This window comes from Balearica regulorum, chromosome 13 (assembly GCF_011004875.1).
Source record: "Balearica regulorum gibbericeps isolate bBalReg1 chromosome 13, bBalReg1.pri, whole genome shotgun sequence".
NCBI classification, from domain to species: domain Eukaryota; kingdom Metazoa; phylum Chordata; class Aves; order Gruiformes; family Gruidae; genus Balearica; species Balearica regulorum.
The window spans coordinates 19009293-19032836 of NC_046196.1; the positions used below are offsets into that span (position 1 = coordinate 19009293).

At 39.3% G+C, this 23544-nt stretch overlaps 1 long non-coding RNA gene across 1 annotated transcript in view; it reads right to left on the reverse strand.

The window, feature by feature from the left end:
- Positions 1 to 12658: 12658 nt before the first annotated feature.
- The window catches only part of LOC142603665 (uncharacterized), a 191285-nt gene continuing 180399 nt past the window's right edge, over positions 12659 to 23544 (reverse strand). Inside the window, exon 5 of the long non-coding RNA XR_012837554.1 lies at positions 12659 to 12707. This is a non-coding gene — a long non-coding RNA (uncharacterized LOC142603665). The remainder of the gene's footprint in view (positions 12708 to 23544) is intronic.

Consider the following 23544-nt stretch of genomic DNA (forward strand, 5'->3'; position numbering starts at 1 on the left):
AACTACAAGTTTTGAAGTTTAACCATGGCTTAAGGAAGCCAACCAATGCGCACCCGAGTGTGCCCTGCCATTCATTCACAATGCAATTAAAATAAAAATTACTGCATTTAGCAGTGGCAGCAGCACTACGAGCCAGGCAACAGCAGCAAGGAGCTCTCTTTATTCAACTGCAGCCCCTCATTATGTATCACTTGGAGAAATCCTGCTGTTTTCTCTGTTTGCAAGGAAGCCTCAAGCCTTTTCTCAGCAGCTGTCACTTGGTTTGCAAAAAAAAAAAAAGGCCTCTCAGCACCATGGCGATTAAATACCATTATAACTTTCCTCCTTCTGCATACTACAGTAGGCAATCAATATGGGCTTACATTTTATGAGACAAGGAGTTAACTTGTTCAATTACGGTGCAGACAGCTCTATTCTTTTGTAACAAGTAATCTGGGTAGGGAAATCGATACTGACAGGCCCGATGCATGCCAGCTAATTTCATATTATCCTCAGCCAATCGGGTACCTGCGAATAATAGAGTTGTTGTTACAGTTCATTATGGGGAGGTGGGATCAATATCGGTACAATAAGAGGATTGGCAATGCATCTGCTGCATAAGTAACCCTGAAGGGAAAGAAGGTCCCACCAGCGCAGCCGGCACGCTCGCATTTACATAGCCGGGGAAAACAAAAGTGCCAGAGAGGTCCCTGCTCCCTGACCGACAATTAAAGATGAAAATACCCCAGAATTGGAGCAGGATAAACAAACCTCCCTCGCCTACCACCAGGATAAAACAGAGAGGGGGCAAAGTTGAAGAAAATGTTAATAGCAGATTAAAAGACATGCATATGCTTCGTAAAATGAGATAACACATGCACAGCTAAATGAACCAGAAACAATCTATTATTTTTCGAAGCATTACATTAATATACAATGTATGTTTGACAAAATACAAGGCAGAAAGGAGAAAACAGGCAGTCATATTCTGATGAAGATTATATATATTTTATACACGTGATATTTCATGGAGCATGTTTTCTTTGATGATGCAAAGTCCTGCCTATGTTAACATTTATTATGCAGGGTGTGCGAATGGGGTACGAGAAAAATGAAAGACTCTGGTATTCAAATTAGGGGTTAGAGAGAGAGTTCTGTGGTGTGTGTTTAAAGCAGCTTGAAAAGTCACAATCTACTAGTTATTTGGTTGGTTGAAGAAATACAAGTGGGATAAAAACATTTTTGAAAATAAAAATATTTTTGACAATAGCACAAGCGCTTTTTTTGAAAGAGCTGTGTTCCTTTAGATAAAAAATTCATTTTTACCTGTACTCACTCACAGAACAGATATCAGAGGTATCCTGGAAGGGAGCACTTACACCTAACATTTTCATAAAGCTTTTTTTTTTCTTTTTTCTAGTAGGTACCTAATTTGAGACAACACAGGTTTTGATTTCAGAAGCAGTGAAAGTTTGCAGTCTTAACTGACTTAGAGTGGAGCTGCAGCTGTTCATTAAACCTGACCCTTAAATCAATGGCAAAAGTTTGCTTGGCTTCCCAGGGACAGAAATCCACCAGAGCTGCCTAAAACCACATCCCAATTCAAGAAACACTTTGGAAAACACAAGCTTTATCACACTGAAAAATAACACATACCAAGATGAGCAGGTACTGACTCTAATTTCAAAAGCATGCTTCTGAGGGTCAAGATACAAAGGCTGAAGTGTCAAAATGTTCCCCAAGTGGAATGTAAAGTCAGAGAGCATCTAAAATATGTAGACTTAATAAAAACCCACCAAACATACCAAGAACTTTCACCTGTATGCTAATTAGACATTTGTTCTTATTCATCCCCATTGCTCTATTTAAGCTTCCCAGCTTTTCCCTTGTATAACTGCTCAATATCTGGATTTTTCCCAGTCTTTTCAAGAGAACTGTCCTCTCTGCAGGGCACACAGCACCACCTCTCCAAGGTGAGCCTCTTTACAGTTGACTAAAAGCCAAATCAACAGCAACTGAGGACTTCAAAACTCATTCTTCCATCTTAAAACAACCCATTTTGTATATTTTGATCCGCATGGGTCCCTTCCATCTCAGGATATTCTATGATTTTCTTCTTAAAAGTACTCTTCTAACTGCTTCCAAATAGCAGTGTAAGCATGAAAGAAACTCAGTCCAAATTTTGGAAACACTGTAACCACAAAGTACCCAAATTTTTAAATGGTCTCATCAGGTATTATACAAACGTGAATTTTCATCAATTGCCGATTTCAACTTTGAGGAACAGTATCTCTATTTTAAAACCAACACGGGTTGGTTTATAAGAGTATCCATTCTTTTCTTGCATATCTTAGTCACGAACCTGTGAAATTTTGCAATAATGGTAATACATAAAATTGGCTCGACGTTTCAGATCGTTTCACATATTCTATCAATTTGTGTTCAGAGAACCTGATAAAAAAAATGTAGTGTGACTTCCCTATGCAGTCTGCCTTTCTAGAGAAAATGCAAAGAGCCTGATCCTAGACAAAAGTGACCCACATGGCTTGGAAATCACAATGTATCTTGGTTTGGTGCAGATACATACTTGTAAAGATTTGAGTGGAACAATCCAAGTGGCCTCAGGAAACTAAAGTTGAAGCCTGCCTTTAGGTCTCAAGTGTAAATAAATTTAGCAGTTTGAACAATCTCTATGGGACATTTGTCCACATAAACACCAAACAAACCACTACATAATTTGGTACATTTCAACCTGACCATCTGGTTTTACTCTTGAAAGGCTCATTGGCAGAGATATTTGCACACCACAATTTGGCTGTGCTGGCAAGGCTGGGCAGAGCAGTTCATCCAGCCCTCGTTTGGTGCTCTACTACTGCTCATCAGTTTCTGAAAAACAAAATATCCATCAGCTCGATCTCTCTTCTCTGCTTGTACCCCCTCCAAACTGGATGGGATGCAAAAGCGTCATGCCCTTTGAGCCAGTCTTACAGAAGAAGCTTTTGTTAACTCCGCAGTTCCTTTTAACACATTATAGCCTTTGGAATAGATTACTGGTAGCTTAATTTCATTCGTTATTTATCCTGAGCATTTTTGAAGTCCATTAATTATTTTTCATCAAAATGTAAAACTAGACCTGAAGAGGGGGGTAGGCACCTGTGTACACACTGGATTCTCACTCCACACTCATAACTCACCAGCTCAACTTACACAATGAACAGAGACTACAGGAAGGACTTTATGCATCCATCACTAATGCATCAAAACCATCAAAAAATGGAGTTTAGAGAAGCCTCACTCCTAACAATTGATACTACTTGTGTTAGAGAAAGCAACTGCTTTGTCTGTGCCATGGGCACAAAACAGCTGCCGCCAGCCTTCATGGCTGCAAAATAACCTGGCCTAAAAGGTGCCCTGGAAGGAGACTACATTTAAACATCAGAAGAAACAGTCTTCAGCTGTGCGACACCTCCATCCACAGCTGACATCAGGCAATCAGTATTTTATTTCCCTCAGACATCAAAATACTGCACAAAATATAAAGTAATATGCATGGAAATACACTCAAATGTTTTCAAATTACATCTCATTAACATGGAAAAATAGCACAGAGGTTGCAAAAGAGGAGAAAGGAATTACATTCTAAATACTCAGCTATCTTAACACTTAAGTAAGGTGTACACACATAGCAGAGAACATGGAAGACTGATCAGCAGATTCTTATCTATCCTCACGTACTCTAGAGTAAAAGTAAATCAATGTATATTAGCTGGGAGCTACCAGCAGCAGCCAGGCTCCAAGAGTCTCTCCAGGTGCACTAGTAGGCATAAGTAAGAAATATGTGCATTTCTCAGTAAGGGATGAACGGTTCTAACTTGTCCTCAGAGAGCCCTCCTGCATATCAGCATTACTATTCTCCTGATAGATACTCATTTCTTACAGTAGAGTGTCATAAATACAGGCTAACTTTTATATCACAGCTCCCAAGTGACCATCCTTTTAAATTCTGAATCATTAGAGCTCTTCAAAACCTAGTTAAATTAATAGAAAGGTGAAACAAGGTTTTGTTTCAAATCCTTAAAACCTGTAGATCTGGAGTACTACAAATGTGCTCCCCCCATCCTGTCATGCTCTGTGTGTCTAGGTGGCAAAATACATTCTTTTTTTTTTTTTTTTTTAAAAAAAAAGGGCTGAATCTTCAAACCAAATTTATCCACCGAAACTGGGTAGTGAACAGCCTGAGTTCACTTTGAACAGTTAATTTTTCTGAGACAGCAAAACAGGGCAGTATTGGAGAACAAGATCCATCCCCCCTAACACACTGTACAGTCACCCAAAATCCTACATCGTGGAGCAGAAGGCGGGGGCTCGGGCCTCAGCATGCTGATGTTTCAGACCAGCTCATTTGGCAACCACAATTCCAGACAAGCCTTTGTGGATATTGCTTATCCCCTGGTAAAATAAAGATGATAATTACCTTCCTTTCATTTGATTCTCTTAAAATTCAGCTTTACAATCACTCCTAACAAAGACACCTGCTGTGATTCTTGCAACAAAAGCAAGAATTGATGCATTTGTATAATGATATGCCATATAAAACATTATAGTGAAGTGATAGCTTCACACCTTCAGCTATGGGTACTGTGCGTAAGTATTTCTAACAGGCAGCTATTCCATTTAACAGCTACTAAATCCTTGGATATATTTATTAAAAGGCACCAAGCAATTCATGTTTAATTACTTCATAAAAGAAACAGAAGTAGTAGTGGAGGAAGAGTTAAATATTGTACTAAAAGAAAGAAGCTACAACTAATCACAATTAAGAGGAAGTCCCAGGCTATTTAAATGCTACAATCCAATTATATCAGGTAAAATGAATTACTCCTTTAATGCTGACTTTATATGAAGATACCTTCTTATTGCTCTCATTAATAATCATCAGACATCATTTTAGCCCATATTGGCTGCAATAACATTTCTATTAGCATCATGGTGTAGCAGGGCTGACAATTAAAATAAAAAATAAATCAAACCCAGAACTGAATAAATGTAATTATAGTTCAGAAAAGAGCTTTTATGACTATTTGATTAGTCAACTGAACAGTACTTATCTTTTAAATCTTAAACTTCAGTGAAATGAAATTTTAGGCTTCTTATTGCAGTAGTCCCTGAAAAACTAAGATATAGGCAGTAGATGTTTTCAAGAGTTATTTAGCTGCCTTAGAACCAATATGTAATACGTTACTTGAGAAGCATCAACTAAAATGGACTTGATAGGGCACAATATATGGAATTACAGGGGGCATTTAAAACAAAAAATCCCCACAAGCTGCTACTGAAAACATGAGCCATCAAGCTCTGGTGGTTGTTCCCCCCCCGGACTCCGTGCACCTTTTCATGCCTAGAAACTTTACCATGGGAAAGCATCAAGTTGTACACAACATGAGAAGAGCATGCATCATTATCAATACTGCCATAGCACAGCCCATAAACAACAAGGGGAGCAGTAAACTTCTCTTGGCTCAGAGGATTTCCATGGGATATAAGTAGCAGCTACAGAATTGGACCCAGTAGTCACGGCACACAGCTACTAGCTAGATTGCAACAGATACCAACTCATTCTATGCAAAAACCCACAGCACTTACAAAGAGCCAGGACTGGCTGTTGCAGAAAGGTGAGAATTTATTTATGGGCAAAGAGCAAATAATTATGGCAGCTTACCTAAGCCAGCATATGGAATGCTGCCAGCCCCAGTCAGCTCAAAGGAATGTGTGAACATTTGGAAATTTATAAAACAAATATTTGATCAAATATGCATCACTATCAAATTTTCTCCAGGAATGTGCAGAATTGTTACTTCCAGCCTTGAATGTTTGATGCTGAGAATTTGAGAGTAACTCATTTACACAACAAAACATGCAGAACTATTCTTTTCCCTTTTTTTAAAAGGGGGGGAAGGTATTTTGATAAGAGTTCCTATATATTCAAGTTTTTCATCCTACACTGAAAACTCCTTTTTTAAACTTCTTCTAAACTTGAAGAGTTTAAACTAGGAATCTAGTCCCCCATGGCTGCAGAAGACCATTGCACCAATTATATTCTCACATTCTCATCTTTTATACCAAGACACCTTTAACTAAAACCACATTTGAAAGTAAAGTTCCAGTAACTTCAGTTGTAGAAGCATTTACAGTTTTCTTTTCCAAAAAGTTACCAGGCAACAAAAAATAATCCAAACTCAACCACACATTAACTGCATTTTCAGGAAATTAAAGAGCAATTCAGTATATGTAATTATAATATTATCATAAAAATTTACCATCAATAGACAAAAAAATTTTTTTTGAGAAATGGCTAACAGGCTGTAAAGTCACCCAACTCCCACAGATCCTTCAGCGAAAACTGGGTGTCACAAACCCCCTTTCTACACCTCTAGCAGCCCTCCTGTGGTCACAAGACCCCACAACAACAGGCCCTTATTTGAATAACTTGTAGGGCATCTCATTAAAACAAAGCAATTTTATATTCAAAACTCAAGTAGAAGCATCTGTGTTGCAAAAGGACGACAGGTGTATCCAACCTGAAAATGTTGGACCACATCTGCCTCTGGATAGAATTTCCTTTAAATTCAGATGTTTTCAGATTAAAGCTTCAAAGCCACATTTACTACTTTGCATGAACCACTGTAGGTGAACAATAGCTTGGACATCAACGTTACTGAACCTGGCTACTTTAAACACCACGCACTGGATAAAAGCGCGCTAAAGCAGTTACACAGCTTAGCCTTGGGTAGAGCTGCTATTTTGGGGAGCAAACTTCAAGACAGGTACCCAACTACTGACCACTATCCAGCACACTTCTTACAGGTGTTCTGCTCCAGAATCACACTGTATCTGACTTACAGCAAAAATGGTGTTTTAATACACAAGCCCTTCGTGCGATGGACAATGAAGACCTAGAGTTTGAATGTAAGAGCAAAAAAAGTGACCACCACATCCTCCCTTCTTAGCCCCAAGTCCACAGCAATGACAAGACATGAAATTGCTCTGTAATCTCCCAGGGGCAAGGGCTGCTTTCTGCTCCGTGTCTACGCAAGCTTAATGGTGTCTTTGGTTCAATGATTTCTTGGTCCACTGCCATGTAAATTAATAGTGACAAGAAAATGTAGGGTTTAGTTCTGAGGAAGAGAGGAAGGGATGCAAAAATCACTGGCCTCATCTGGATGTGTTGCTCCAAGTTTATATCTGGCAGTCACTTAAGTAGTCAGGGGAAGATCAGGAAGAGATTGGCCCAAGTCTTCCGAGTCTAATCATTACATAGTCTTTCCTTGTGCAGAGAATAATTACACATTTAGGGATCTCCAGGTTCCAGGCCTAAATTTTGAAAGCAAATCAGCTTTTTGAGAAGGTAGAGAAATTATCACTTGTATTTTCTTTCACTGGTATCAGTGATATTACAATAGTTCATGCTGAGAAGACACTTTCTATCCCAAATGAACCAAATATATCCTTCAAAAATAGTTTCTCCACAGCCACAAAATACCATTTCTTCTGGTGCTGGTGTGTGCATGTAGGCACCCATGTATCCACATCTGCACATACAGGAGGAGGAACAGGGAGGCAGAGGTGGTCCTTGTCTTCCTTTCTCTTCTCTGGGACAAATTCAGCACTGAACGAGAATATGGGGAGGGGGCAGGGAGAAACTTCATCCCTAGTAGATTCATTTAAGCTTCAGTTTGAATCTGCCACTTTCTATATTGCTTTTGGAATGCAAAATTACTTTTAAAAGCAGCAAGGCACGCTCTTTTCTCTTCTACTCATCCCCAGCTCTAGAAGGAAGGGCCTTGCTCTGAACATGGTGCTACATTTCAGCAGCTGTGCATGCCCAGGTTAACTGAGCTCAACTAAAGCAGCTCAGTTTTAACCTAGACTTGGTGTTCCAGGGTGACCAGACACAAATCAGGCATACCGAGAGAGGGATTTACCAAACACAGAATGAATGGAGATCTGGCAACTCTTGCTTTCCTGAGTTCAAGACGTTACAGACAAGTTGCATCTCTTCAAAGAAATGAACGGTTATTCAGTACAACTTCAAGTTGTTGGCACAGTGTAATCCTCACCCAGTTTTAGTAGAGTTTGTTACTCACAAAGTAGGATAAACTGCGAGTGAAAACTCTGTTCTGGCTGAGAAAGGACTTTGATTCAATCCAATTGCTTCAGAGAGAAAATGAGAACTATGCTACCAGCATAGTGCTGTTTTAAGCCCAACAAAATTTATGTCCCAAAAAGTTGCAAAGACAGATGGACCAGACACAGGGAGCTCTGTAAGCTGCCAGAGTCACTCTCTGCAAAAGCAGAGCTTCGAAACTCTTTTCAAGCATCAGAAGATAACTTTGGACTTGACCCCACTCAACCAACCTGTCTCCCTTCTCCTGGCTTTGTGATTCAAGTGCTCACCAGCCCCTGAATTACCAAAATACTCCTTTAGCTGATGAGCTGTCACCAGGCATTTCAACTGTTACCATCAGATCTAAGTGAGTTAGAGGAGACTGAGGAAGCCTGGACCATCCAGATGGAATTTTCACATGCCTGTTCTACAACCAGCCAACAGTGAAAGTTGCACTGCTGACTGAAGCAAGCTTTGTATCAAGTTCAAAACGAATGTAGTAACTTGCACTTTTTTAAAAGCAAAGTATCACTTCTAGAACTACCTGTCTCCAGCTCATTAGCACTGCACTTTACCTTCTTCATTAAAAAAAACCAAACAAACAATGCACTTTATCACTCAGTCAAAAACCAGTTCAGAACCCTGCAATACCCAGCTTGGCCACCTGACTACAGCTTAGAAAAATCACATTGCCATTTCACAGCAGCTGCCTCTTCAGGACTGAGAGCCAAAGAGCCTGTGGGAAGTTTCAGTTTACAGTAGCTCGAGATTTGGTGAAAAAGGCTCAGTGCTTTTGACAGCAGGGCTGCTGTGGAACCGCACTGCTGTCCCCTTCTGCCTTTAGGTCCCTTTGAAAATCCCAGGGTGGATCGATTTCTTTTGGTCGGTAGCACCTATTACATGGTAGTACTTTTGTTTTCAAAGCTCTGCTACCTTGGTTGCTAAAGAACTTTACTGTTTGTTTTGGAAATGTCCAAATTCCCATTTAAAAGCCCTGATCCCTCTGAAATACAAATATGAGTTATAAATATCCAATATAGTAATTTTTGGACTACTCATGCATTGATTTGAAACATCTCTAGACAATTTGCTTTGTATTCTACTGTTCTCCAGTGTCTTTTAGAGAAAAAAAGGAGAATTCTTTAAATCCTTGCAGCTTTGACTGTTGATTATTTTATAAAGCCACAGAGAACAGTTTACAAGGAGCCAAATGGGTAATCATTATTCCCCATCAGCAATGAACTGTGACTTGTGTAAATTGCATAATAAATTAGGTATTTTGAGATAAATGAATTTACAATAAACAATCATGGACTGAAAAGCTCTACTTCTTGTCTCCAAAGGCACAAGCTCTGGTTAAAATCAGCCACAGGTAGTTAAGTGATTATAAACTGTAAAAATAAATCAACCTGATATAATTGCTCCAAGGAAAAAATTACCAACATATTTAAAATTTCAGCAGTGCACCTTTTCCCATATCCATTTGGCATTATCTAATTACCTTCACATTTCATTTCCATCAATGATATGACCTGTATTTTCCTTTTATAACTGTCAGGGAGGGGGTGGGAGGGTGGAGTGGAGGACCACAGTGATAAATCAACCTCACCATTAGGACCGAAATGGCTCATCGCTGCAGCTCTAAATCCAGGATTTATAAAGATGTCTAGGCCATATAGCACACTTGTGGACACCATAATAAATTCATGAGCACATTGCCAAGGCAAACTACTTCATTATGTGGCAGGCTGCTAGCCATTAATCTAGCAGAGAGAGATTCCTGGGAAACTGAGACTGCTTGGAAATTTATGCAGGCCTAAAGTTACCCATTTCATTATGGATTTAATCTGCTCTTTCTGCCAGAGTGCATGAAAGGTTTTTACAGTTTAGATCAAGTGCTTGTAACTCCCTATTTTATATTATTTCTTCAACAATAATGTCCTAATTTTCCTCTCAAAAACTATTCAAACTGAATGCCTTCACGCTTGCCTTCCTCTAATATTACACTAGATAAAATATTTATACAATCAATTGACAAAGAGCAATTTTTTTCCTTAAATGTTCCATTAACATGTAAATTTTCATATGATCTTTATCTCATAGGCAAAATGTGCTTCGCAATGCCCACCTTCTTCCAGGCAGTTAACCCTTTTGTCGGCTGTAAAGAATCCAGATCAAAACAGATTCAGTGGCCTCATTTCTAAAGCCCCTAAAGAGGTCCTGTATTTAAATTACTATTCATTGAAAGGAGATGTAGCTCCTAATTTGCTTTCCTTTTTTTGATGGCTTATTCTCTCCTCCTCACACACATGCACAAAGACAGACCGACAAGCATTTTAAGTCCAATTCCTATAAATAAGGTATTTCAAATTACTATTTTCACTGTTCTAATTGAGTTTAATAAAATGTCACTAATAATGCAGAATACTCCAGGTGATACTGTGACTCTGACACATGTGAAATTAGATTAATGAGACCAACTGTAAAAATAAAACTTATTTATGTTGAGCTGAGTAATTGCAGATTACCATCTTCTGTAAGAAAACATTTCTTCACATTCCAGGTGGCCCTGTTAATTTACGGTCATTGTAGTTATGTTACTAAGTGAGAAGCTTAAGTCAAAATATTTTCAGTGATTTGATTCTTATAACAACACATAATGGGAAGACCAAAACCAGAAGCTGGAATAATAAATATGTGAAAAAAAAATCTATTCCATTTTCTTTTATGTTCAATATTATTTCCTGTGTTATCTCGCTAGAACTCCCAGCCATACATTTGGGAAGACACTCCAATGCCTTGCTGGAAATGGGTCTAAAAGGTTACATTTGCATGTTAGGGTGGTTCTCATTAAATGCCCGAAGCTAATTTTGATGGACAACTGCTTTATGTGGATGCCTTTGAAACTGTAATGGCAAACACCCTCTGAGTCGTTCTTCTTACTAGTCGTCGTAACCTACTATGTGAGCATGCACACAAGATGTACTGGTTAATAAATCCATCCCCAGCTGAGGGCCAACCTAGAGCCATGATTTTAATAACACAACTTTATCTTTCACATCAATCTTAATATTAAAAGATAATTATGGAGCAAGAAAACACATGAGAACAAGTCATGTATGTAATCCCTTCCTTTTAATAAAACTCTTCATTTTCCCCTTGTCTTCGACAAGAAAAGTGGCAGGTTGTCTTGCCCACTTCAGTAAAACAGTTTTTTCCCCTGTCAGAAGCATCTGGCTTATAGGACAATTGCATCTCCAATACTGAACAGTGTATTTTGGTGATAACTCATCCCCTAGTCTTTCAGATATGCAAACTTCATGAATAAAACTTCCACCCACACTAAGGTATCTCTCTGATAACATTTAGCATCTTTGGGATAAAACTTACACTCTGAATAAAAAAAAAATCTACGAGATATGTATTTGAAAAAAACAATCCAAAACAAACCCAGAGCACTTCCTTTTCCTTAGCACATGAAGTCTATACTGCAGAAAGCAGCCTAGATCCAATTTTTTTTTCTCTTTAATAAAGGAAAACTACCTTTTATATAATTCATTATTCTACTACCAAAGAGAATACTGAACTTGGAAAGTGCATGATCTCCATATCACAGTGGGAGAAAGATTCATGTGCAAAGAGATAGAGGTTCAGATTCAATAGCTCTTTACATCTCTCTGGCTTGCAAAGACATCACAGTCCACCTGAGCTTTGTTCTCATGCTAATCTGCATATTCCTTTCTCCTGTTCTTTCCCCAAAATATTACCTACTTGCTTCTAACAGAGGAGACATCTTCATCACGGGGACCCGCTCTGTTGAACTCTGATATGAAACTATTACATAGAATTAAACTGATCCTAAAAATACTGTAAGACAGCATTAGCATTAAATTACGTAAGAGGTACACTCTCCAGAAGGTTGATCTGAACACAAGAAACAGTCAAGAACATGCAAGGGACTAAACAATGAATTTGAACAGGTTCAGTAAAATTCCAGCGTTTTTCCAGCAGAAAGGGAGATTCTGCATCAACCAAGGGGTTAGACATAAAACTATTTTTAATATTTTTAGTTTTCTAAGACGGAAGACAGACAGACACCTTTCATACAGTTAGCCTCAATCTGAATCCCAAAAAAACCACCTTAGGAATTGGCTGCACAGGGCTTAGTTGTGGTCTATTACATTAGTAATCCCCAAATCATCACATTGTTTCACAGACCTTTGCAGTTTCAGTTTCAATTTGGACACTAGACCTCAGAGAACAGCCATGACCATCTCAATGTTACTAGAGGTACTCTCGGTACTGCTGACATATTTTAGGAATGAACAATAATGACACCCTTCTAAGATAAGAAAATTACTTTCAGTACTGTGGTCAGATCTTTCTCCAACTAATTCATCTACCTTGTACCTTGGGAAACAGTTCATATAAACAACTGGGATACATCAAACCTGAAGGAAATGACTCCTCAGAACTTCACTGCCAGTGAAAACAAAGCTACAAATAAACATATACCTCAGCCACGCGCAGGAGAATTCCCTCCCAGACACAACCACTTGGAAAACTAGAAGTTTGAAAAAAAGAAGAAAATTAGTGCATCTAATGGTTTCTGCATAATTAGATGAAGTACCTCTTCTCAAACAGATCCTAAGATGGAAGACAAGGGTTCTCAAAGTATGAAGGAAAGCACTTTACCTCTTCAAGAAAAAAAACTTCAAAAAATCCCCAAATCAAACAACTTTAAAAAATATATATCTCTCTCAAAAATAAATAAATCATATTTTGCTTAGAAGTCACTGAAGACCATCTCTGGCCTCACTAAGTTTCCAGATATTTACATCTTTCAGTAGTTCTTTAAATTTTCTCCCCCCTTTTTTTTAATAGGATTTTTCTAATATGCCTTATCTTTCTCTCTCTGTTGGTTGTTTTTTTTTTTTTTTTTTTTTTTTTTTAATAGCATGCCCTTTATCAAAGCTGGCACTAAGACCCAGACTCTCAAATATTTTGAGGACCTTGACATGAGATCCACCCCAAATCCAGGAATCTCACAATTCATTTCAGTAAAGTTTGAGTATGTCTCTGAAACACATATCAAGTCCATTCATCAGACTTCTGAAACACCCATAGCAGCCAACAAGTCCTCACACCTCTCTGCGCTCTGGTGGGATTTGCAGCCAGAGATGCCAGGATCCCACACTGGCGTGCCTTTACACCCATGAATTCACTCTGTTTTGGGACTTGTCATGCAAATGGCAGACATTTTAGAGGTTGTCAGAACCTTCAAGCTCAAGTTAAATGGAAAGTCTTCCTTACAACATTTGTGATTCTCATCCTCAGTACTTTGAGGGCTTTGGGACTAAGCTATTACAAAGCCCTGTAATGCTATGTTCTTCCTGGGATACTCTAAGCAAACAAGCAACCAATTCTCCCCACCCTCTGTTTTTCAAGACTTTGTATGTATCTGGCTATACAATAAAAATAAGTTTCCACCAGCAAGCTGAACAAAATCCAAGGTTTTAGCTAAATTCAATCCATTTAGGCCAATGCAAATAGAGGAAATATAATACAGCTTAGCAGTGTAAAAGCACATAAAACCTACAAAATGTTTCTGGAGGCAGTGATCCATGCCAAAACGCCAAGAATAACATGTCCAATAATACACATACTATTTTTTTATGTAGACAACACAACCCGCAAGAGTCACATTTGTATATCTAAATTGGTATCACAAGCACTGCCTATTCCAGAGTACAAAGGAAATTAGTTAGATGCTATAACATATGTATACATCAACAGTGAATTATAGCTGAGAATAGTGAGGTGTTTGGCAAGAAGATATGCTTTAAGACAGCCAACTCGATAAAAATCATGGGCCCAGATAGCCAAGGTCCTGGCTAATTTCTTTAGTCTTACAACTTGATGAACATACCAGTCATAATCAGACTGCTGCTATTGTACGGAGACCCATTAAATGGAGGGCCAAGACCTCAAACACTCTTTCAAGCCCTCAGCAACTCAACAGGCTTAAGTAAATAAATGGCCCGATTATTTTAGCATTTTAGCTCATGCCTACCTCGTTCCTTGCTTGCCTGTTGGCCAGTACCATACACCTAGACCCTGCTGGGCAGTAAGTGGGTGTCTGTGACAGGGGAGGGACAGCGGTTCTCAGCGCCTGCTAGCCACATGCCGTGTGTGCTCCTAACTCCTGTGATCGGGGGTATGTTCTTTCAACCAATGCTTTATGGAGGAAGTTTAACCAAACCTCTCCGACAGACCGAGATGGACTGAACTGCACGAGCCAGGCAGTTGGGAGAGTCACAGCAGAGCTGCATGCTCAAACTCACATAGTACCTGCGTGCAGAACATGAGCTCTGTTGATGCTGACTGGTACCGTTATTTCTTTGTAAAATATTGGCTGCCAATAGAATTGCAGCCAGAAGAATTACAAAAAACCCATGGATTTTTAAAACAAATAAGCAAAGTCAACTTAGTTTTCTGACAGCAGTATCTTAATTGCAGTTATCCCATCTAAACTGCTCCAGACTGCTGAAAAGCCATTTACAGAGACTGATTACACAAAAAAAAAAAAAAAACCCCAAGAAGTGATAAAGTTCCCCCTTCCAGAAACCCTATCATCTGGCAAGAAGCAACTGAGCAGCTCCACAGAGAAGGCACCTCAGGCATTGCTAGCTTAGCCTGGGAAAACTTTGGGGAGGGGAAGACTAAGAAAAAGTAGATGATCAAAGCTCCAAGGTGAAAGCTGCCAACACTTTCTTACCAGGGGGTAGAAAGCCATACGAGTTTAAATACTTCATGTTCAATGAGAGCTGTGCCTTTAAACTGTTGGCACAACTGGTCCTTCAGGTTGCTGAAGTTAAACTACATTGGCATTGCCAGAAAGCAGCAGCAGCGCCTGCCAACGAGCCGGTCCCCGAGTAGGCTGATGAAACCCGCCACACACAGGCAGCCACACCAGCAGGAGCAAGGCTACTGAATGGATGCGACACTACAAAGAAGAGTAATAAGGCTAGAAAAGATGATTTCTCACATAATTTTAGGTAATCCTGGAACAGAAGAAACAACTGAGCGTATGAAATAGATGTACGTAATGTGATTGAATAGCATTACTGAACTACAAAGCTTGCGTACCAAAGGGATTTGAAATCTGCACCAGATTCTGGACTGGTGCAAAACAGCATGACTCCACAACCACAAATCCTACTACATATTTGGCCCCTTACATTTAAATCTGAACTGTTACTGTGTTACCATCTGCTTTCTCTGTTCATACTAATGTTAGAGAGAAATATTTCCTGCAAAATATCTTTCAAAATGCAAAAAGAATCTCATTTAAGGGCCAGAATTTAGCCTGCAAATATCTTCAGACATTTCCTGTTTAAGTCAATGCAAGTTGAGGAAGAACACATACCAAATGGATCATCACCCTAAATTTACAATACACACTGTTATTTGTTTTTGTCTGTTATGTTAGTCTTTGGTCACCTTTACAAGGTAAATATAATATTAACCTCGATAAATGTAAGATTATCCAATTTTAATTTGAAAGTCTTCACACTTACAAACCTGCCTCTGAAATTTTGCTTTCAATGCAGAAGTTCATTATGGGGCAGAACTCTTCCAGCAGAAGAAATAAAAGCTGTCAACATACCCAGCTGAAGATCTGCATACACAGAGCTGATTTCCTAACAGAACCGCACCACCTGCAAGCATAACCCAAAACATTTACCCATGTTGTAGTAAGAGCAGGATCCTGGAGTAACCAACATACTAACCCATGCTCCATGAACATCATATGGGAAGGGAAGAAGAAGATGTAAAATAATTACTGGGGTTCATCAGAATAAAGATATATGTAGAAACAGATTAAGTTCTAAAAACTGAGGAAATAAAGACTATTTATATTTAAATATATTTCTAATATTAAGCATACAATATATATTCCCTTTTTTAAACTGAAGTTTAAAGAAGTTCTCTGTCTTGCCACGGTCAAAGATTTATTTTACACCTTACCCAAGAGGCAGCAAGGCTACCATACGTACGTCATGTACCATGCTGTATCTCAGACTCGGCTCACAAGAGGAATCCTTAAACATACCTATAGGAGCCATTGGGAATCTTTTATTAAACATAGCATAAAAATATTAAGTCTACTCAGATATATCCTAGCAATATCCTGCAAAATTTTTCAGAAAAGATGAAAGTCCAATCCTTCATCATTGAGGGTTTTTTTGTGGGGAGAAGGCATTTAAATTCACCCTTGTACCACTATTTAGTTGGATCAGATGCCTGAAAGAGCCTTACAGGCTCTAAGCCATACAGGGAAAGCTACCAGGAATTCACCAACCCACAAACCGTCCTTTTTTCCTCAATAAATGTTTTCCACGTCAAATAAATCAAAGCATCATTATCAGCCTGGACTGTGGATTGTAGTTACGGTTCCTAAATCACATTCTCCCTGACTGGAAAAAGGCTCACCCCCAAGGATCTTCCTCTCCCCCCAACCCTCTCCCAGTTTTCATCACTGTTTTTTTCCGGGTAAGTTTTCCACTCTCCGCTTGAACTTGAGTGCCAAGGATGGTGCAACGGCTGTGTTTTCTTTTCCAAGGCCACGGTGCCAGGAACTAACGATATGTGAAATGTTCCATCCCTGCAGGTTTTCCTGCTCAAACATTTTCTAAATAAATAAATAATTAAAAACAATGGCACACGCCACGTTCCAGCCCTGAATTCCCGGAGCAGCTCAGGTCCTTAAACTGAATAATTTGCCTCAGCTTGCGTATTGCAAAACCCATTCAGCAAAAGATTATGGGCCTTTAAGTGCCATCCAGGCCTGAAATATGACTCTAGGGCTTTAGGATGTCAGAATTGAGAATTGCTAGTGAATATTCTGTTCTGGCAGTACTAAAACTACCGTTATTTAGCAATACCAGAGCAGGCAAATGGGGGCAGGGGAGAGAAACAATCTGACAGAAGGGAAAGACTATAACTTAGCAGAAACAGAGGTGCAGTTTTCATATGTGGCTACATTAATTCTTTATGGAATAAAATGCATTTGTGAATCAAAAAGCGGATGCAGATTTATATTCCCACTTAAATCTGCCAAAAGCAAGTAAATGAATACTGAGAGCTCATTTTAGTTCAGGAAACGATTTATGAGGATATGTGGGTGGGTGCAGGTACTCTACGTGAACAATCTCGAGGAGAATTAGCAGCTGCTTCTGCTCCTCATAACGAAGAATAGATAGACTAAACTGAAAATTAGCAGCACCTCATTAAATGTAAAACCATCCACATATAAAGCAGCTAGGACTCAATCTTTAAAAAATTCAGAGGATGCAGTGTAACATGGAAACCAAAGGAGCTTCTGTCATTCCATCACAAATTATTTAGGCTTAGATTGTGGCATCAAGCCAAATCTCAGAGATGGAGCAGTTGCAAGACACTTTCCCTGGTGAAAGTTGCCTTTGGACCTCAGGTTTTTTAGCCCTCCCCAGCACTTCATAACCTCCATCGCACACACTCCCTAAGTCCCCACCTCCCTTCCCTGGTGCACGTTCACATCTGTACTGAGGACAACCAGTCCTGTGGACTGCATCCAGTCAGTGCTTTGGGATTACTAGTAACTCCAGTTATCTCAAAAAAAGTCCAGATGCTCCCAGAAGATTTGGGCAATGCCTTTGAGGCTCCTTCTGTAGCTGCTCCTCACTAGAGCTCAGCTCAGGACCTGTAAATGCATCTATGTGCCTAATGCAAACCAATTTCTAGGGATGTTCCACGTGTAAATGCAAATTTAGTACCAAGAAGTCTGTATCTGCAGCTTCCATTCTCCTCGCTCCACCTCATCTTCTCTCTTCTTTCTACACATTAACACAAGCAGAACTACACACAAGCGATGTGAACTCACAATTATTTGCAAGCAGCACTGGTAGAGCTGCTCAAGTTTAAGAGCCATGCAGCAACAGCACTAGCACACATGCAGTTTTAATGGCATGGAGTCTGAACGCCTACTTATTTGAGTTCCCTCCCCGTCCTTTTCAGATGGATGAACAGACAAGGAAATCCCAAGCAGAGGCACATGGTATCCACTCATCCTTCAGGGGGTTACAAACAAGTAGGATTCTGTATGAAGTGCACTGCACGGCTTCCTTTCCACCTATGAACTAAAGTGTCAGGGATCGTTGGACTTCACAATGTACTAGATATCCTTCATACATACCCTTAGTGAACAAGTTGATGGTTTTGTTGCATTATTGGGGTATTGGTTATTCTACTAATGATACCATTGACCTACAGAGGATACCTCTGATTTTTCATGGTCATTAAGCCTTAAACTTATTCTTAAGTTTATAAGAGGACTAACAAGTCTGAAAAATCAATCCCATAAGATGATATAATAAAGTTGTCCCTACTACATATGTAAGTGCAACAAACTTGCTGGTTACTAAAGCATTTCCCTATGCCCTTAGAGAGTTTGGATATTTGAAAAGTAGACTTTAACACGGATGGTTGCTCTTTAAGTGACTTTTCAGAACATGAAACATCTGTATTTCCATGTTGCAAGTATCAAATTTGAACAGTCTTTCCTATCTGAAAGTAGGTGACTGGTTTCAGATTTATTATTCTTTTCTTTCTGTAGCTATTTTTAATGAGACTGTTTCCTTCATTTTATCTTTAAGCTCCTTTAGGCACCAGATTAAAGTTTCTATAAAGCAGCGGGGCAGTCTCCATTGTCTCCACTTTGGAGTGTCCAACCTAATGGATACTCGCGGGTCTGATTTCCAGTAATCTTCAAACACCTACATCTACCACCAGACCTTTTGGGTTTGTCTCAGTTTGGGCTTGTGAACTAAAACACTTGTATTACTATCACATTTGAAACTCCAGGCCCCCTCAAGCTGTTTTCTGTCCTCAAGTCACAGCAGTTTCATCACACGGGAGATGAAGTGCTGCTCACCCAGTCAGGAGTTAGATATGACAACCAGGACTATACATTTGTCAAAAACCCAACCCTTCTTAAATCCTTGCCACAGCAGAGTTTGTTCTCTAGTTTGAAAGAGCTCTGCCAATAAACTGTTCGCTAAGAACAAGCTCTGATCTATGGTTAGTACCAGAGGAAAGGGGGTGCCAGGTAAGTCATCTTTGGTACTCTATCATTTAGGTCTTCCTTGGAGAACCAGTATCTACCCTCTCTGCTTAGCCTCGGAGATTGGATGGGAATTACAAAGTGACTCTTGATCTACTCGCAATTAAGAGACTTATTCAGAATAGATTGAAATATATACAACTATGAAGAAAAGCTAAGATATAGGATATATTAGGGCTTACATCTGATATTAAATTAATCTTCATAAGAGAACCACTAATTTTATATGCTTATAAACAAGAAAGTCATTAAATTGGCTCAGTTCTGACTGCACATTAAATTGAATGAGAAAAGATAACTTCCTTTACCAAAAAGTTGAGTATTACTGTTGCTTTTTCTTTCAACCCCCTACAGTAGGCTTTTAAGAAGTATGTTTTTTGACATTATTTCCTGACATCGATGCATCAAAGAAATTAATAACCTAGAAGAGGCATCAAGGGGAAAGGGGAAGGTGCATAGAATCATTTAGGTTGGAAGAGACCTTTAAGATAGACTCCAACTGCATCTTACAACCTCCTAGTCATTAGCAGCATCCTGAGGATTAGATGTGAAAAATACTATCAAAACGACCTCTCCCTTTAATAACCCTTGGAAGTTATAGATACAACAGTGCAAGATGACAGCACAAATGGGTCTGCTAACGGGCCATAAAACAAAGATGAGACCTGGTGATTCATGTTGTAGCAGAAGGAAAGTTTCTGTTTAGCCCACAGACATCTTCGTTACATCAATTCATGCTGTATTAACAGTATGTGTCTAAAAAGACAAGATCAGAATTAAGGAGCAACTTAAAACCATCTCTTACATAAAATGTAGGTAAAAAAATCTTGTAGCTTTGTATTTTAGCAGTAAATACTTCCATTTAAGGACCTAGTGATAGATACTTAGGGTTTGAGTTTCTAAATATTTACAGATATAACTTTACTGAGCCCTGTGGTTAACGTTATTGAAGTCACCTAGTGTATGCCAATACACTCAGCTGCATGAGCATTTGCAGGATGAGACCCTTTACTCATTGCATTCATAAATACAAAGGCCAGCAGGGACCATCACAGTCTGGGCTGACCTTCTGCATAAAACAGGCCATCACATTTCAAATGTAATATAATTAGGGTTCTCAGGTTTAACCGATAACAGCAGCAAATGCCCCACGGAGGTTTTAAAAATGTGTCAGGCAAATTTACACATAGAAGGTATGCTTTGATGTGTGTCACTGAAACATCACCAGAGCTAAGCTCATTCATGCCCAGAAGTTCCTGGATTTTTTTTTTTTTTTAAAAAAGCTGTTCCTGACAGTCTTCCTGCTTCAGGGAAAGCTGCAAGGACTGTTTATTGTTCTTGTCTTCTTTCTTAATATTTTTAAGCCCCTCTGCAGGCAATGGTCTAAGATATTTTTCTCTTTTTGTTATTTACTTGCCTGAAATGAATGTGAATATGGTGCCTGAGGGTTCTGCAAGTTCTCTGAGGACAGAACTGACACAGCATTTTTTATTTTTTTAACCCTCACCAATACCAATAGGCTCAATTATGTTGGTTTTTCTCTCCTTTTTAATTACTTTTAGCTAAATAGGCTTGGAAAAAAGCCCTCCACTTAACCCTTGTAAAGATATTTCAATTTTTATTAGTATTTAAACCATTGAATCATTTATGCCATCACCCAAATTGGCTATGCTACATTTTTCTCCCCAGTGAAAAAATTATTCCTCGATAATCATTAGTGTCATCAAATTACAATTCCATGGAGAGCCAGATGAGATGAATATGCCACTGAACATATAATTGTAAAAGATGAATGGCAAGCTGCCCCAGACTTGCTGGGATTTGAGTTTCTTATCTATTTTGGGGTATTTGCCTGTTTTGAGGCTTTTGGTAATATTTTGTGGTTATTTACAGAAAGGCCAAAACTTCTTTAAGGAATCAACAACAGGAAAAAAAAAAATCTCACTTTTTGGTACAAGCTCATTCTTCCACAGCAATACTACTGAAGTAGTACTGTGAGTAACAAACGTCTTCAGCCACATACTAGCAGGGGCCAAACCACAGTCTGAGCTCAGCCTAACCCATAGCCCGCATCAGTGAACAGATACCAAAAGCCATTTTTCAGGGTAATCATAAGTTTGTGTAATACTGAGCGGGAAGTGTGATGTTTAGGTAAGCAATGTACGCGATAGTATCGTGAGACACAAGATACATATTTCCTCTGTGGGGGCACTGACGCTTTGGGCAAAAATTTGGAAGCTGGTAGAGAGAGTTGAGAGCAGCAAAACCATGTGAGTTATATTAGTTCCCATCCATTAAATATTCATAAACACGGCTGATATTCATGAATTTGGCTCAGATCAAGCTACCCTGACTGACTGGCTTCAGACTTCTAGCCAAACAATTCTTACAGCTAAACACTTTCCTAGATGTGACGTGATTTATTTAAGGAGATGTTTTCAAAAATGATCCAGTTACTGAGACTTTATGTATCATATTGCAGCTTTAAAAACTTCGTGCCCCCCCTTCCCCCCTCCAAATTTGCCCTGGTTATGAACTCTGGAACACGTGGTTTATGGTGGCAATGCTGAGACACAGCTTCAATTAGGCTACAGTGATGCTGTCAGGTGCTGCAGCCAATTACCTAAAATGTAAATGTTTTAAGAAAGGCAGCACTTTTTGTCAGGACCAAAATGATTTCCAGCCGCCGGTTCATTGTTTCAGAACCAGAAGCACATAACTCAGAAACATTAAGCATACAGTAAAAACATCACGTGTTGATTTACACATATATATTGACTAATGCTATCAGTGGAGTATTTTCCTTAATCAATATTAAAAGATGCCACTATGATTTAAATGTCGAGTTGTCTCAAACTAGGCAATAAGTGTTTTCATTCATAAGCATATACTTGTCTGTTAACTGCTCATTTCCTCTGCCTCGGTGAATGAATGTGGTTGGAACGTTTTGCTCCCAAACATCTTCCTATCTCCGTTTATATTCAAGAGCTCATTTCTCAAATTAATATCAAATATTTTCTAATCTGTGTGTACAGTCACCTGCGCAAGTTTTACATGCAAAAACAGTTTTGGGAATTATCGCTATGGGATAGGCATGGGTACTTGATGCTAATGATGAAGAAACATGGAAGTTGCAGTAAGTTGTATCCAAGGGAAATTCCTTTCCTGATCTGCAGGAATTAAACCATAATTCATCCCATCTCCAAAACCACTGCAATAAGCTGCAACTTGAAAGTTGCAGTATCCCATTTCAAACATACCTTCTCCTTTCCTCCATGAGAAACTCCCTGCAGTTCACTACTTTGTATCACTCCTATTACTGTACCGTTGTTTTCCTTTCATTACAGTGTTACCTGAGCCATCAGCCACCGTGTTTGAAATGCTTTGTAAGAGAAGGAACAGATGTACCTTTACATAGGCCGTACCATCTAGTCAGCAAAAATAATTTTTAATCCTAAATCTGAACAGCAGTTCGCACACCGCCGCCTGAATGGCTGCACTGGACTATGAAAGTTATGAACAGACTACTTCAGCTCCAGTAATTTACCAGGCAAATTACACTGCTATTAGTTGCTTTTGCACAAGCTCATGCAAGTCAGGCATGAATTGAACAGGCTACTTCCCTCAACACAACCGTGTAGTTTCCTCCACTGATAACAAGCACAGAGATTAACAACATATCTATCTTATACCTAATTTTTAAGCATATTGACTCCTGCTACTCCCACTGACATTCCCATGAAAAAATTTGTTCGGTCTAGCAACAAAATATTCCTAAATACTTTGCAGCCCATACGCTTCGCAGGGTCCCTCAGCAGTTTCAGGCTCTCATCAGGTATTAATGTGTACTCCTGCCTCCCTTTCACAGGCAGACGCTGGTCCTTGACCTTGTGCCACGAGGGCTCTCCATGCCTTCAGGCTAAGGCTTCTCACTAGAGTTTTGTGGCCTTGGCAACTGCGCCATGTTAGAAGGACTCCAGAAAAATTAAGTCTGCTCCATCTTTTCTCCCCAATTTGGCCTTGTTAGTGATAATTCTCAATAGCCTCATTTTTATCAGATTTCAGGCTCTCAATCTGACCAGGAATGTCTTGCCAGGTGCTACAAGGGAAATTATTCCATCAGTATTCAAGAAAAAACAAACCTCAAGGAATACTTAATGTTCCAACATTATGCCCAAGATGCCATCTTGAAATTATGGTCCCCCCTGGAGCTCTAGCCAGACAGGCAGCCACTGCC